Source organism: Sinocyclocheilus grahami, unplaced genomic scaffold (assembly GCF_001515645.1).
Source record: "Sinocyclocheilus grahami isolate Dianchi unplaced genomic scaffold, SAMN03320097.WGS_v1.1 scaffold63.1, whole genome shotgun sequence".
Lineage (NCBI taxonomy): Eukaryota > Metazoa > Chordata > Actinopteri > Cypriniformes > Cyprinidae > Sinocyclocheilus > Sinocyclocheilus grahami.
The window spans coordinates 1,188,223-1,205,108 of record NW_015505242.1 but is presented as its reverse complement, the minus strand read 5'-3'; the positions used below and the strand labels follow the sequence as shown (position 1 = coordinate 1,205,108).

The 16,886-nt window shown below is 38.1% G+C and overlaps 1 pseudogene; it reads left to right on the top strand.

Annotated features, from left to right (window-relative positions):
• Positions 1 to 16,886, top strand: part of LOC107584780 (potassium voltage-gated channel subfamily H member 7-like) — a 62,636-nt pseudogene that overhangs the window by 6,222 nt on the left and 39,528 nt on the right.

Here is a 16,886-nt window from a genome sequence, read left to right as displayed (position 1 = left end):
TCTTGGGTACAATGAAGTAGGAGCTGTAAAACCCCGTCTTCATATCGGCTGAAGGGACCGGCTCTATTGCATCCTTCGCCAGTAGGACTGCGACCTCCACCCGCAAGACAGGACCATCGGCCTCCTTCACTGTTGTGAAGCGGATGCCACTGAACTTGGGGGGACGCCGGGTGACTGAATCGCATAGCCGAGCCTGACGGTTTGAAGGAGCCATCAAGACGGGCTGGGTAGCTCAAGCCATGCTCCCAGACACTGCGCAAGTGGCATCAACGAAACTACAGGCGTACCCGCAGTGGGGCAGCGCGGAAGAACGCAGGGACCTGGCCCGGGCGTCTCGTAGCCGGTCCGAGGCGGGGTCTGGGTGTGTGTAACACTGACCTGCTTTCGAGCAGAGGGTGCGTGGGTAGTCCATTGGTTCGTTCTCCCGATCCGCCCACTACTGCTCTCTGGCGAGAGAGGAGGGTGAGTGTGATACCCACTGGATTGTCCACAACCCCCCGTCCCCTCTGGGGACCCAGAAATAGAGGAATTGCTCTTTGTCGAGTATTTGGGTACCACCGACCGAGAGGTCAGTGGCGGAAAAAGATGAAAAGATTCTCTGCCCAGCCCTCCTTCGGGGGAGGGAGTGGTGTGCTTACCATCTCCTGAAGAGCAGGTCCCTCCACCTCTGGGATACCCGTCTCAGGGCCTCTTGCTCTTTCGCTTGCCACCAGGTTTGGCGGGGGCCTAGACGGGTGGGGCGGCTGCCCTACGACCGGCTCCACGCCGCAGGAGCGGGGCGGTGGCAGGGGGGCCGCCCTTGGCGACGGCAGCTGCTGCACGCCAGGGCAGGATGTACCTGATGGCCTCAGTCTGCTTTGGTCAGCGGAGAACTGCTGGGCAAGTTCTCCACCGTGTCGCCGAAAAGGTCGGCCTGGGACACGGGGGCATTCAAGAATCGTGTCTTGTCCGTCTCGCGCATGTCAGCCAGTCACAGCCAGAAATGGCACTCCTGGACCACCATAGTAGACATCGCACGACCCAGAGACCGCGCCATAACCTTCGTCGCTCATTGCGCGAGGTCCGCCGCGGTGCGGAGTTCTCTGCGAACTTCCGGGTCGTGACCACCCTCGTGCAAGTCCCTCAGTGCCTTGGCCTGGTGCACTTGCAATCACGCCGTAGCGTGTAAGGCGGAGGCAGTTTCTCCACAGGTCGTATAAGCATCGCTGGCCAGTCGAGTACCTACAGACCCGGGAGGGGAGGCACGGTTCTCCCTGCCAGTTGGAGGTGGTATTAGGACACAACTGCATCACAACCGACTGCTCCACCGGGGGGACCCTTGTAAACCCCTAGCTGCACCACCATCGAGGGTGGTGAGGGAGGAGGAACCAGCAGATCGGTTTCCGGCAATAAAAAAGTGCCGTCCACGACCTGTTGAGCTCCTCATGCACCTCCGGGAAGAACGGCACCGAGGCGGGGCGCTGAGAACCAGCGTGGACCACCCCGAGAACCAATCGTGCAACCTTGAGGGCTCGGGACATGGTGGAGGTCTCCACTCGAGCCCTACGCCTACGGTGGCCCGGGAAAGCATAGCCATTATTTTTGGATCCGATTCAGGCATTGCTACAGTCCCGGAGGAGAGCAGCGCAGCCGAATCTTCCTCTCCAGAAAGCTCTGGCTCACCCTCCGATGCAGCAATCGATATCTGGTCGTTGGGAGGAGCGCCAAAGGATACGGCTGGTACGCTCCTTGTAGAGGGCCCAGCACGTTCCGAAAAATATTTGGGAAATGCCACAGAACTAATGCCACTGAAAAAGTGGGCGGGCACTAATGCACTTCATAATTTGCTTTGAATTTTTTTTGGTATGTTAATTTACAAGAAAATGGCAAATCAGTCAAACACAGTTGTAATTGCAAAATAATATACAACTTGGTTACTCTTTTCCTATATAATTTTTAAGCCAGTTTTAAAAAACAAAAGAGAAAATACAAATATCCTCTAAAATTATTTTCTATATGAATTAATACATTAAATTAATACATAGTCAAGCTTCTTTACAGCAGCACAAACCAGGCCCCTGTCCTCCCACTGAGAATTCTCTCATTCAATAATATCAATATTCTGCTATCTGCAATAATGGGAGACTCTATCTGTTCAGATCTGTCAGGGCAAAAACCTCATTCCTTCAGCGCGGAAGTCATAACCACAACTATTACACTCCCTCTTAATTGAAAGTGCAGACTCATAATATTGCATTATCCAAAAGGATATAATGCATTAGAGACATCACAGATCATTCGCGCCCTTTAAAAATTCATGAGCAGTTTAAGAGTCTTTTAAGTAGTAAGCTAATGTTTCTAGACCCTACTTTATTGTCAGGTGAAATCTGTTGACTCTGTTCTGTATGTCTCTTATACTTCATATGAACTCATGGACATTATGTTGGTTTCCACCCCAGAGACCGCATATAAATTAATTTCTTTCTCTGAGGTGTAAATGAGGCTACTCTCCTCTCACTGAGCCGTAGCACAGGACATTCTGGACCTGCTCTCTATAGTGATTTTAGTGGCTTCTGCTGTGAATGCATTAAACTGTGAATGATGAGCAGGTGCGTGTAGCATTTTTAGAAAGCATCTGTGTCTTTCTCTCTGTTTCCCTTCCTTCTTCGGTTTTTATCCTTCTATTCACATTCATAAAAATAGCAAATAAAATTAGAACAAACAGTTTTGTATGATTATTTTATTGTAACCTTTTTAAGCTCCACAATTTTTTTCTCTAGTTTTTTAGAATATCATTTATGATATTCTAGAATATAATCTACAGTATGATACTGGTGCTTTATTGAAGTCTTTCCCAAACTCTTTTATCTTATTTATCTCCAAAGGCTCATTGTCAAGGCTCAATTACTACATCAACACCAAACTACGAATGTTTTCTTTTTATAAACTGGATGTCATGTAACATTCAAAATTATTCACTATTAAACTAAACACAATCAGTGTGTGAAATGTGACTCACAAAGTCACTTCATTTTTCATTTAAATATGACACCTTCACTTATTCATGGAAGCATGAAGCCTACTGAACTTGCATCACACAGTATTAATAAAAATTCAGTTTTATATGTCAAATTGTGAGTGTAAATGACATTTAAAATGATTTTGCTACTCTTATTGCATTAACACATTAAAAATATCAGCTAGTGCATTTCAGTTTTAATAATTATAATTTATTCAGTTTAATATTTAAATTAAATGGTAATAAGAAATGGCAAATGTAAATTCCATTATTGAATTAGAATTTACATTTTCATTTTGTAAAAAATATTGCACATATGTATGTTGGAAATGTAAATTCAAATACTCAAATGCCATTGTGCATATTACATTTAAAATTAAATTTAGCCAACTTTATGCCTCCACATAGTTTGTCTAATCACAAATCTGAAAAAAAAATCAGAGTAAGAAAGATATAATTATGGCAGATTTATTATTTTTTAATTCTTTTTTTCTTATTTGTCTTGTCTTATCTATTTATGTTTATTACACTGATCTGAAGAACGTATAATGCAACACAAAGAACATTTTTAATCTCCAGAGAATCACTTAGCCAAACCAAGTGTCCTATCTACCTTATTTTTCCTGGAAGAGCGGGTGTGGCCATTTTAATGTGTCTGGCTTCCAGCTATTTTTAACTGTACAGAACGGCTCATTTTGCTGTCTTGATATTGCAAACTGGTGTATCTTACCATATTATTTTAATGTATTATCTTAATTATGAACACACTGGTTTGTGGTGCAAACAGTTGTACTGTTTACTGCACTTTGTTATTGTTCTTGTTATTTCCCTACAGTGCTAATGAACCGGAAGTCTCGCACATTCACAGAAAATGGCTTACTTCCAAGTTGAAAAATAAGGTGGATACAACACAAAGTGCTTTTGATTAGAAGAGTGTTCTTTGCTGAAGTGGGTTGCTGCAAAGAACCATTGAATACCCTTTAAGAGTGTGTGGTCATATTAGAGCTTATTCAATTACATTAGTCTCACACACACACACACACACACACTGAATTGTACCAAACAAAGCTAAGTCCTCAGGAGTATGGGTCATGCCTTATTTAGCATTTATATTGCAGTAGAATGTGATAGCCCTGCATAATTCTTCTGAGACTTCCTGTCTGAGAGGACACTGCTATCCTACACTGCTGGCATGGCAAATTCTCTGCTGCAAAGGATTTAATTCGTTCTGTAGGAATACAATAAATAATACAATTCAGCTAAAGCCATTTCTTACAGTATTTTTGCATTCAGCTTTTGTATGTTTTCATGCTGCAGTGCATTACTCACAATCCTTCTCTCTTCTGAGTGGTTTCTTTTTTATATTTGAAACATTTTGTAAATTGTTTGTAAATTGCTGTTCTTGAGTAAGTCATATTGAGAATGTATTCCTAAAAATAGCAATAGAAAATATAATAAAGTTATTAACAGATCATTAGTTAATGTACATCAGAATACTAAGACTAATACCAATTCATTTTTAATCAACATATTGTTTGACAATAACTGTGGAACACACACTATTTATTCACTCATACCCTTATTTATCTAACACTCATACTCAGTCTACATTTCAATTTGCACATAATATACCTGTACATACAACTGTCTATTGTTATATACCTGTACATACAATTGTCGATTTGTATATTTTTATTCCTTATTTACTTGTTCTATTTTTCTATTTTTTATTATCTGTGTTTTTGTTCTGTCACTGTCATTCTGTTACACTGTGGAGCTTCTGTCATGAAAACAAATTCCTCGTATGTGTAAACATACCTGGCAATAAAAACTCATTCTGATTCTGATTCTGATTCTGATTGTCACATGTATTGTGCATGAACCATCGATCTGCTAAGCATTATATTTTTTGTTACTGCTGTAGTGACGTTATAAAGTGTGATCAGATATGATTTTTAGATGACGTTTAAGGTTTTTGTTTGGGGGTAAATAACAGTGTTGGTTCATGACTGTGTATATTGTCAGATGAGGAAGTATTTGGAAAAGAGTGACCCATGACTCTCTCTGTCTTTTATTCTTTGTGCTTTGCTTTGCTAATGAACATATGCTGTCATGTTGCCCTGCAGGCCTCTCTATGATTAATGAACTGTGTTTATTAACACAAGGCTCCACCAATCAGCACGCAGCTCCGTGTACAAGTCATTTTAAAGACTGAAAACAACTGTGTCAAAGGCTATATAAAAGCTGTTAGTATAGAAATCAGGTGATGAACGGCAAATAATGACGATCTGTTCATACATTCAAAATTCACTCGCTTCAACATCTGGCTCAGTTATTCCCTTCTTTCCAAACTTTAGCACACATGATTATGTGGATTTACTTTCTAATGAAATCGGAATTATTCACACTTGTACCTCTGTATCTTGTATCTTAATTCTGTGAAAATGAAATCTGTCAATGCAGATCCTCTTTCTATTATGAGCAGATTAAATGTTACAGTTTCACTTTGGCAGAGACAGAAGAGAGAGAGGACACACACACACACACACACACACATAAAGAGGTATTTATAGCTCTTGTGCTTTTGGTAGGTATGAAGTTTGGAGTCTCTGCTCAGGGGAACAGAGACACAGACTGCTGTACTGTTAACCCACAGCAATATAGCAGAAACTAACCCTATCAGCACTAGTCATTATTATTATTACCAAAAATGTAAAATGCTTTGTCAGATTGTGAATGCTTTTAACACTCCGTGAATGGAACAAGAATATTACAGGTTTGTTTGAGGAAATACTGACATGTTTTATTCCTGCCAGACCGTAAACACACATATACACGTCCTGGCAAACTACAAACCTTGTCTCATCACTATGAGTTGAATTAGAGAAGCACTGAACAGATGAGAGTTAGAGCTCTGTAAAGAGATACAGATAGTCATTCTGAAGCCATGAGCTCAACAGTCAGATTGGGATTGTGTTAACATGACTGGCCTCATCTTTAGTTCTACAAGACAACAGGCCACATTCATTCTAGTCTTAGCCTATAACAACATGCGTACTGACCATCATAGAGCTGGCTAAATTATGAGTTTGGGTGCATATTGCGTGTTACCTTGTTAAAAGCTTAAGGAGCTGTTTCTATCTGATCTAACCCTTGAATTCTGTTCTGTTGGAATAACCTAATGTATTTAGGCTGATTCAGTGATGTAAAATAATATTTTGACTTGAACAGGGCTCAATGCTAGGGATTTTCACTGGCCCCACCAAAGAATAAATATATAAATAGTTAAATAAAATAGGTATTGTTTTCTTCGTTTTTGACTCATGTAAACTTGTATTCTAATACATAAGGTTGGCACCAACATTTTAGATACCAGTGAAATTTCACAATTCTCGATTTCAGTTTCAATATTATAACAAAAAATACTAGCCTAACTAATATAAAATATTAAAAAAGAAAGACGGGTCCACTTCCAAACGAACTCTGGTGCGGTTCGAATGAAATATGAACGTAACATGGACAAAAGACATGTTAACGAACCAAAAACAGGTCATGATGTCACAAGATGCGACCCTAAAAAGGACAGAATGCTCAAGCATACCTGTTTTTTCTTGTCATATAGTCACAGTGTTACCCATCAAAGTTCGGTACAGGCATCAGAACCATGTCTCTTCGCAGCTTCGTCTGTGTGTGTGACGGAGGGATTCCTGCTGCTGTTTTGACTCCTTTACACGTTTATAAGCTCTTCACGAGTTCTCAGTTGGTCAAAGTACCATCATATGTAGACTACACACATACAACAAATGCAGTTAGCCCAACATAAAGCATTGTTGTGGATGTTCAGTATGTTCCGTCACGAAATCTATGTCATAAAAGCCTGAACGTCTCCCTATGCCTTTAGGTTCGGTGTTAAAATGCCAATGTGAATGCTAAGCAGACCAGGACTAAATCATCTGGACCAAACAAACCAAGCGAACTGAACTACAAGTGTGAACTTAGTCTGTTTGTAGTTACACAAGGTCACTTCACGCTTCTGGCCAATCTTTAAAAGATGAAGTGTAAATGCCTTTGATACACAGTCGAAGACTCAGCCACTCAGGCCACCTCAGTAGGCAGACACATACAAGACATGCAATGAGTAAATGTAAATGGGTCTTCACTTTAGTTAATGACAGAACTTTTGGGGGGTTGTGAATAGTTGGGTAGTCCTGGAAATTCACCCTCACACAGACAAACAAGTAAAACAACTCACAAGGAGTTCACAAGATTTGAAGCTTGATCATTTTTGGAAAAAGTAGGCAGAAGCATCTCATAGTGGGCTTTCTGACAAGTTGACCATCCGCTCTGCGAGTGTATTACAGTGTTTTCTGTCTCTCCTGTCGCACAGTAATAACCAACCTTTCACACACTCCTCAAAGACCAATCAGTCATAGTGCTTGAACCAGTGTGTGTGTGTGTGTGTGTGTCTGTGTATGTGTGTGTGTGTGTGTGTGTGTGTGTGTGTTTGCATTGGATGGCTGCGCTGGGAAATTGAGATTGCAGACAATGAATAATTCAGCCAGACAGTTTCCTCACCTTATACATTCATGATATACTCATAAACGTAATGTATACCTTTTCAGATAAATGCAGACAAGCACATCGGCACATATGTGCATGATAAAAATGAACATCACTGAATGGATCATTCAAGAAAGCATCATTCAGGAAAAATGTCCCCAATTCCATAAAGAATAACAGGAAAGATAGATCTTTTCTGTATTGTTTTGAAAAGGTATAATTGGTGAATTTGAATGCTTGTGTGTGTGTAGGTGCGTATGGATTACTCTGTTTAAAGAAGTCTCCACAGGCTTTGTAGGTTTAATTATTGATAGTGGAAATTGAATCTAATGAAATTTCCATCGTCTTGAAATAAGAACTGAGCTTAATACATTCTGTATGTTCATATACAGAAGGAAATGAACACACACACACACACACACACACACACACACGCTCCTTCAGATCATTTCAGTAACCTCATTCTATAGAAAACAGAATGATCATCCCCTTCTGATTAGAAAGCATGTGACCTTAAGATAGGACATGGGAATATTGTCTTGGGAATAAATGTGATTCATATGATCTGTCAGCCATTATTTATTAGAGTTCCTGCTTAGAGTTGAGCTGCTTTTTCATCCAAAACATTTAGTAGTGCAACTGTAAATGCATTATCTTGGTCAAAATTCTCTCTTAGGAAAGCTCAACCTTTAATGGGACGAATGCTTAACATCTCAAGTAACAACGGAAATTAACACAGAGACAGTGAAACTGTGTCTTGTGTCTCCTGTAAATGAAGGGGAAAACCAATGTGGAAGAGCTGCAAAATTTAACAGCTTTAACAGCTCTTCCCCTACACATTACATAGTTCACCTCAGGACACGCAATTTATGTGTGGGAAATGAAAATTGCAACCTGAGCTGAATTTCTTTTACTCTCATGGTGTGATGATAGCCTGATCGATGCAGCTGCTGCTCAGAGAAACTTGTCAGAGTTTGAAAGAAAACAGCATGATCAAACCATAAAAATGCTGCTAAAATTGTACTAAAATAAGAGAGCTGGTTTCACACGGCAGTACTATTTCATCAAAGACAAAATAATTTCCTTTGAGAAACATTTATTCTCTGGCTAAACAACAGTGTGGCTCTGATCACTGTCAACAGCAGATTGTTCAGCTTGGAAAGTAAAAATGTCCAACTTTCTTACAAAACTTTGGAAAAAAACAACTTGTACACACTTAAATGTTCAAGCAAATAAGATGCACCAGTGAGTCAGTTGGTCTCATTCACTAATAATTGCAGATTATTCGTATTTATTCACAGAGGAGAACTTCTCACCAAAACATTGTCTATTTCACAACACATGCATACATGCACACCAATTTGTTCTTAACTTCGCTGTAATGCTAATGAATTTGGAGTATTCTAAATGAGCTACCATAATTTGCATAAAACACAGCCAAAATAAAAAAGGGGTTTCTACACAGCCTTTCGTTTCTCAGCAAACCCGTCTAGAAGGCCATATGTTATTTCAGTTTTTCTTTGTTTTTGTTTTTTATTTCAAAAATTCATTTTAGTACAACAGTTATTGATGAATCATGATATGTTCATGAAAACGTTTGTACGCAGATATCACACACAAATTTGTGCATGCACACTGTTAGTGTGTGAGACCCAATGTTTCTATATTACATGATAAAACTGTTTAGCAAACATTTGCAGGTGTTCAGAATTGCAATTTTATGTGGTAACATCAGAATATACTGGTATTATTCAAGTCAAATTTATTATCTAAAATTACTGAATCAATATGACACTATTGGGTTACAATCGGTAACAAAGTAATCTGTAATCTGACTATATATGGTTACAAGAATTATGATACATCATAAGGGTCAGATCAGGTACAAATAGCTCACAGTATCTTGATAACAATAAAACAATGCAGGCATTATAATTTTTTATAATCTATTTCCTGCTTGATTTAACCCATAAAATGACTTGTTGATGTAACCTAATTTGTCAGGTTGATTAAATAAAATTTTTGACAAATAAAACCAAATTTTTAGGCTACCTGAAAACAAATATGTTTACAGTGGAGATACTGGTGAAGAAGAAAAAATCTTTATCATCAATAAATCCAGTATTCAAATAAATTCAGGTCTGTTATTTTTATACCATTTGACAATAGCAGTCTTAATATGGCTTAACTCTTTAATAGTTTAAACTCATTAATGCTGAGAGCTTGATGTGCCCTGTTAACCTCTCTCAGTGTATCTTGCTAGTTTTATTGTGGTTTCTCCTGCTTTACACACTCAAGACAAGCATCAGATCACATTTCCTTTAAGACGTCATTGGGTCAACAGATTAATTCTTTATTTATGGAGGTCATGGTAATGGAGCGATTTTAAAATACTTCTGTAAGTCCACATTGCACAAACATGTGTATGTTTGTTTATGTGTGTGTATATTCACATCACAACCGTATACACAGAACATATACCCTTACCATCAAACTCTTTCTCAAACCGAGAACTAGAAATAATTGTCCTGTGTGTCCTATTGATGTCCTACATCATGCAAAGGCATTTTTATTTACTAATTTAAAAAATCCCTTTGTGGACATTCATCAAAGGAAAATTGGTTTATATAAAACTTTAATAATATAGTATAATATAATAATATATGGATACTAAAAATATGTAATTTTTATAAATATATATATATATACAGTATATATATATATATATATATATATATATGTTTGCTGGAGATTTTTCATCTGCCCCACTAGACTACTTAATTCATTTAAAGCAGCACCACAGCAGCATGAAATTCAAGCGTTTAAAGCACTTATTCAGTTCCATAGGGCTAATCTCTTAAGCTTCTCTTGTCCTTTCAGTCTACACACACACACACAAACAAGAATTCCCCTGATGGTTTCATCAGTTTGCCTCTCACCTAGGTTAATGCCGAACATAACCTACCAGGACTGTTTGAGATTAAAACTGACAGGTTGTTGCACTCCACAAACATTTTCTGCTGTAAAATGGATATTTATGCTCAGTCATGCAATAAATTCTATTCCACAGAGAGCTAAGCCAATATACAAAGAATCCAAATGACATCATAAGCTCTGGAAAATTACTCTCCAGGCTAGTTTATTTAACATTTACTTCACTGTAGATGTACTCATCCCGTATTACAGCCCCACAGTCTCGAATTATTTAAAGAACATCATGGGACTGAATGATAAGGTATATGGCGCGATGCCAGTGGTGGAGCAGACGCTTTCGAGCTATCTCTCCCCATCCTCAGCATCGTCCCTGAAGGCCCCGAAGCTTCCCACCATGCCCGTTAGGCGCACTAAGGTGCCCTCATGGGACCTGGCTGTGGTTCTGGAGGGCTTATGCAATGCCTCCTTTGAACCCATAGAAGAAGTTCAGTCAAGTTGCTCAGGCTCAAGACCATCTTTCTCCTCGCTATTTCCTCACTAAAAAGGATCGGGGATCTTCAGGCACTCTCTGTTTCGTGCCTGGAGTTCGCTCCAGGAAGTAGGCCAAGAAAGGCTTAATCTGCTCTGTCCAGTTCGAGCACTGGACGCTTACGCACAAAGAGCTGCCCTGTGGCGTAAGGCAGATCAGCTTTTTGTTTGTATTGGTCCGCCAAAGAAGGGATTTCCCCACCCTGCTCGTGACGTCTCGCTGCTCCATTGGACGGGTTTGACACGTGCTTCAGAACGCGGTCACGCAAGGGCGTTCCCAAAGCGACTCGACGCAGCATCTCGTTCCCTCGGGGAACCATGGTTACATACGTAACCTAGAGACGATCTTTTTGTAGATATTTTTAGATAGCACTTTTATGTTAAAAATTAAATAGACCTATCTTTTAGGATAATGTAGCATTAAAATGAGCTTGTAGCAGCTTTGCAGTTTTAGTCTTTATTATTTTATAGTATTTATTTCTGTCACTCTTAGATTTTATTAATAAAGATGTGTGAACATGACAGACAGTTTTTAGTTTTCTGAAGAGGAAGTGGATTCAAGATGTGGAGGTAGAAAGTCTGTTATAAAGTGTGAAACATCTGTCTGTCACCAAGTTTCTGACATGGTAAAATATACAAACGAACAAACTCAAAATGTTTTTCTTACAGATTTTTCCTCGTGGCCTAGAGTGATCGTGCTGCACCTCTCTCCCCGTCTCAGGATGTATTGCATTATGTGGTAATATTGACAGTGATGTAGTAGAGGGTCATAGCCTGCTTACTCTGTGCATACCTGCCTCTCGTATTCCATTCGTCAACTGCAGAAAGAGAGGGATAGATTACATTAAATTTGTTATTACACTTTATCAGTATCATTCATTTTAAAGGGGTCATTGGACGTTGCTAAAAAATAACATTATTTTGTGTATTTGGTGTAATAAAATGTGTTTATGCGGTTTAAGGTTAAAAAAACACATTATTTTCCACACACTGTACATTATTGTTTCTCCTCTATGCCCCGCCTTTCTGAAACGCGTAGATTTTTACAAAGCTCATCCGTCTGAAAAGCGAGGTGTGCTCTGATTGGCCAGCTATCCAGTGCGTTGTGATTGGCCGAATACCTCAAGCGTATGACAGAAATGTTACGCCCCTTACCTTGTGATGCCATGTCCAGGTGCGACAAGACAAAACCAATAAAACCCATTATAAATGAGGCATTTGTTGCATCCAGTGGGGTAGGGCTGGACGAAATGGCTAAAATTTATATCACGATATATTTCTTAATTTCGGTCGATACGATATAATTCCGATATCGATATGAACACTATTAAAAAAAAGCCTCATAAAAACTGCCAAGAACACCCACAACAGATGTCTGTGCCTACAAACTTCTGAAAAATTAATTTTCCAAGTCTATGAATCCTCCTCCTATAAAACTATATAATATTTAAGAAAAAAAACAACACAAATAAATGAATGTTCACCTTATATCAAACTATAGGCTGACATACACTACCAGTCTTAAGTTTTTGAACAGTAAGATTTTTTATGTTTTTAAAGAATTCCCTTCTGCTCACCAAGCCTGAATTTATTTGATCCAAAATACAGCAAAAACAGTAACATTTTGAAATATTTTTACTATTAAAAATAACTGTTTTCTATTTGAAAATATTTTAAAATGTAATTTATTCCTGTGATTTCAAAGCTGAATTTTCAGCATCATTATTCCAGTCACATGATCCTTCATAAATCATTCTAATATTCTGATTTGCTGCTCAAAAACATTTATTATTATGTTGAAAACAGCTGAGTAGAATTTTTTCAGGTTTCTTTGATGAATAGAAAGTTCAGAAGAACAGCATTTATCTGAAATAGAAATATTTTGTAACATTATAATCTTTTTGATCAATTTAAAGCATCCTTGCTAAATAAAAGTATTTAGAAATAAAACTGCAGCGCTAAATAATATTTCTTTAATTTCTTTCCCCAAAAAAATTATACTGACTCCAATCTTTTGAATGGAATAGTGTATAATGTTATAAAAGCTTTTTGTTTCAGATAAATGCTGATCTTTGGATCTTTTTATTCATCAAAGAGTCTTGAAAAAAAATGTTCTCAACTGGCTTTAAATATTGATATTCAGCAAATTAGCATATTAGAATGATTTCTGAAGATTTAAAATAACTGCTTTCAAATAGAAAGCAGTTAATTTAAATAGTAAAAATAATTCAAAACTTTACTGTTTTGCTCTACTTTGGATCAAATAAATGCAGCCTTGGTGAGCAGAAGAGAATTCTTAAAAAAAAAATAAAAACATTAAAAATCTTAGAGTTCAAAACTTTAGACTGGTAGTGTAAGCTGATTATTCTTATAGATTGAAACAAATGTGCTTCAGCCAGGATAAGAATATCAAAAGTGCTCTGAGTTGCTGCAGAAAACAAAAAAAATGAGCAACAACAAAAACATGTTGCTGGAGACGGGCTTGTTATTGAAAATGCAAACTAATTCTCTGCCAGCAGGAGGCGCTTTTAGAGTGATAAAACTAGCGGTTTCCCCGGTAACAACTGTAATCAAAGTAGCTGCAGGCATTAACGCTACTTTATCAGATAAAATGAAAATGCTATCGAAACTTTTCTGAAGACAGTCAGTTCCCTTCAGAGATACATTCATATAAAACACCCACGCCACATTTTGATTTTGAAAAGTGCAGTGCTCATGTTTATTCAACGAAATCAAACACCACAAATAAATCAATGTATGGGAAACACTGGTAATGTATATCGAGATATCGGAAATGTGTTTAAAAATCATATCACTGTTACTGAAAAAAACTATATTGCAATACATATTGATATTGAATTATTGTCTAGCCCTGCAGGGGGGACATAATTACTGATTATAATGACTTATACTGTTTTTTTACGCGTTGCGTTGCATCACGCCGCGTAAACATAAAACCATGTCTGCATTTGTGATCAGAGAAACGACAAACAACAAGCGCTACTCTACACTGCTCAAAACTCGCGTTTGAATCATCTGTGGCAAATCCTTTAAATATGAAAGCGTACTTACAGGCTGTGAGTCAGTATTATTTGTCAGAACACCAGCATTGTAGGCTATACTCTCCCAGGAAACAGTCCTCGTCCTCCGTAAATGCGTTGCTCACATCTGAATATTAGGGTTGAACTGTTCTGGAACAGTGTTGTAAATACAACTTAACCACTGATTTCTAGTTGTGTCCTCTTTTGGAAGGCCAAACAAAGTAGTTTTGCTTTCACAACGAAACACACAGCATCTCCACGTCATGGCGGCTGCGGCAACAATACTACAGCGAGAATCAAAGTTACGCCTTCTTTCTTTGCATGAACATTTGGGCGGTGTTATGCAAATCTTCCCACACAGTGACGTAGATATGTGGGGGCGGGTTTAAACGAGGCGTTTTAGGAGGGCATGGACGAGTCTTAACTTTTATAAAGAATATCTCTTTGGGTTTGAGACTCTTTGCAACTTTAGGGCTCTTATCTATTCACGAACAGCTTGTAACACTCCAAAGAGAAAGGAAAACTTGAAATTGCATTATATGACCCCTTTAAAACTTTACAGTCCTGGCTACTAATTAGTCTATACAGCTGTGCGAATACTCTCAATATACTGTGATATGAAATACCTATTCACAGATGCTATATTAATGCACAGTACCCATAGAGAACACACTCTGTCATAGACTTGATGGCAGTTAATGAATTTGTAGATAGAATTTTAGTTTTTTTAATGATAGATTTATTTAATATAAATTTTTAATTAGTTGACCAGACTGAACAATTGGCACCAAGGCAAACAACAGTACCCACAACCCACTGAATGGACTTAGGTTGCATTTACACTGGCACAAAAAAAATCAGATTTTTTTTGCTCACATCTAACACAGATTGGAATTCGTTGCACATGTGTAAACACAAAATCCTGCATGAGATCCGATTTTTTTCGTATTCCGATTTTTTTCGTATTCGATTTACTTCCAAATGTAGTTTTAAATCAGATACATATCCGATATCTGGACATCAAAACTACGTCTAAACAGAAACACAAATATCCGATACTGCAGAACTCCCAATGCGAGGGCTACACGTTTGCCCATAAAGATTGTGTTTTAATGCCAGTGTGCTGTTTGCGCTTGCATTTTATTGAGATGGAAACTATATATATGTAAGAAATTGTACATTCAGGAGCTGGTTTTCAACCCCTGCCCCGTGAATTTTATAAAACAGCTAAAAAGCTACATTATATATCTCAGCAATGAGGTGATAACTTAGCAGTTTTTGTAATTAATCCAACAAGCTTCACTTGTTCGCAAACTTCACACTCGCTCGCGCATTCTCTCTTTCTCTCTTTCTCTCTCGTTAATTCATTTGAATTAATTTCAATAAATATCATCTTGGCACTACTTTATTTCACTAAAGAATTCTACCTCTAACGAGCTATAGATAAAATAGCCTAACGAATGAAAATTACTGTAATTTTTTGTTATTTATCCAGTCAGATTTTGTGCTGCAAAACATCCATGACAGCCGTTGTCCATGCTGGCAAATAATAATGGCCACTCAACGTGAATTATATAAATCATTTTAATAGCACGGCTATTCAAAACCTGAGGGTCTACCATGTGCATAGTAAAGCGATAAATGCAGACAATCCTTTTGGGCAGGTATTAATTTAAACACAGATATCGGATACCAGAATTTTCATGAGTTTCTGAAACAATATCAGTATTCATTTTGTGATTCTATACTCTTTTTCTTATTCTATTCTGTTCTATTTTTTTACACTTTTTAAAAAAAATTCTGTAGACCCTGCAACAACCCCTTGGGAGTCCCGGACCCCAGTTTGAAAAATGTTGGGTCACTGGACAAATTATAGACTGATTTGATGTCAATCATAATTCATTTTCGAGCAAATGTATAGAGCAGTTACTGTGATTTGCCTTAGCACAGAAGTAAAAAAAAAAAACCCTCCAAGATGATATATAACCATGAAGCTGATGTTCTCTGAGCTCTATCATTGTAACTGCCATAATGATGATATTGTTTATCTGAGCTCTTTAATCACTGATTGCTGTTGTTAGTTCCAGGTGTGTGCATGTGTGTGTGTGTTTGTGCATTATAGATGTTCTGCAGGTGCTGATTGCAGAAGCTCTGTTGTGTGTGTGTGTGTGTGTGTGTGTGCGCACAGCCGCTAATAATATCACAGATTGACAGAGAAACACTGGGCACACTAGATGAAAGCTCAGATTTATTTATAGATCACATGGCCAAATAAAGCAGACAAACAAACACAACTTCTTTCTTCTGTGTCTTTCTAATTGATATGTGATCATTCAAACAAGTTCATTCTAAATTGAGCTGATTCAACAGGCTCACACACAAAGGTTGCTCCTGCAGGCCGGAATAATCATACAGGGAATTCTTGTCACGGTAAACTCTGTACTGCTCTCAGATTGTTGCTGAGATAATTCTCAATAAACTGACAAGAGTAGCCATCAAAGCAGATGAACTCCTCATCCTGAAAGGGCGATCAGATCACAATGACAGCAATTTGCAGAGACCTGAAGTCGCAGTTTCCATCTTTTTGAGTGACAGTGACCGTTGGTGACACAGTAGAACAGAGATCAACTTTTCATGTATACTGTGTAGAGTATAAAATAAAAATTAAAACTCTTTTTCAACTCAGAATTAGTCAATGAAAGGAGGTGCTTACTAAGGATGACAAATTATTATATTATATTATAGAAAAATTGTGTATGAGCTGTTTTCTATTCATTTTATCTGGCATATGCAACCAGATATACCTCAAGTCCTTTTACCAAAAT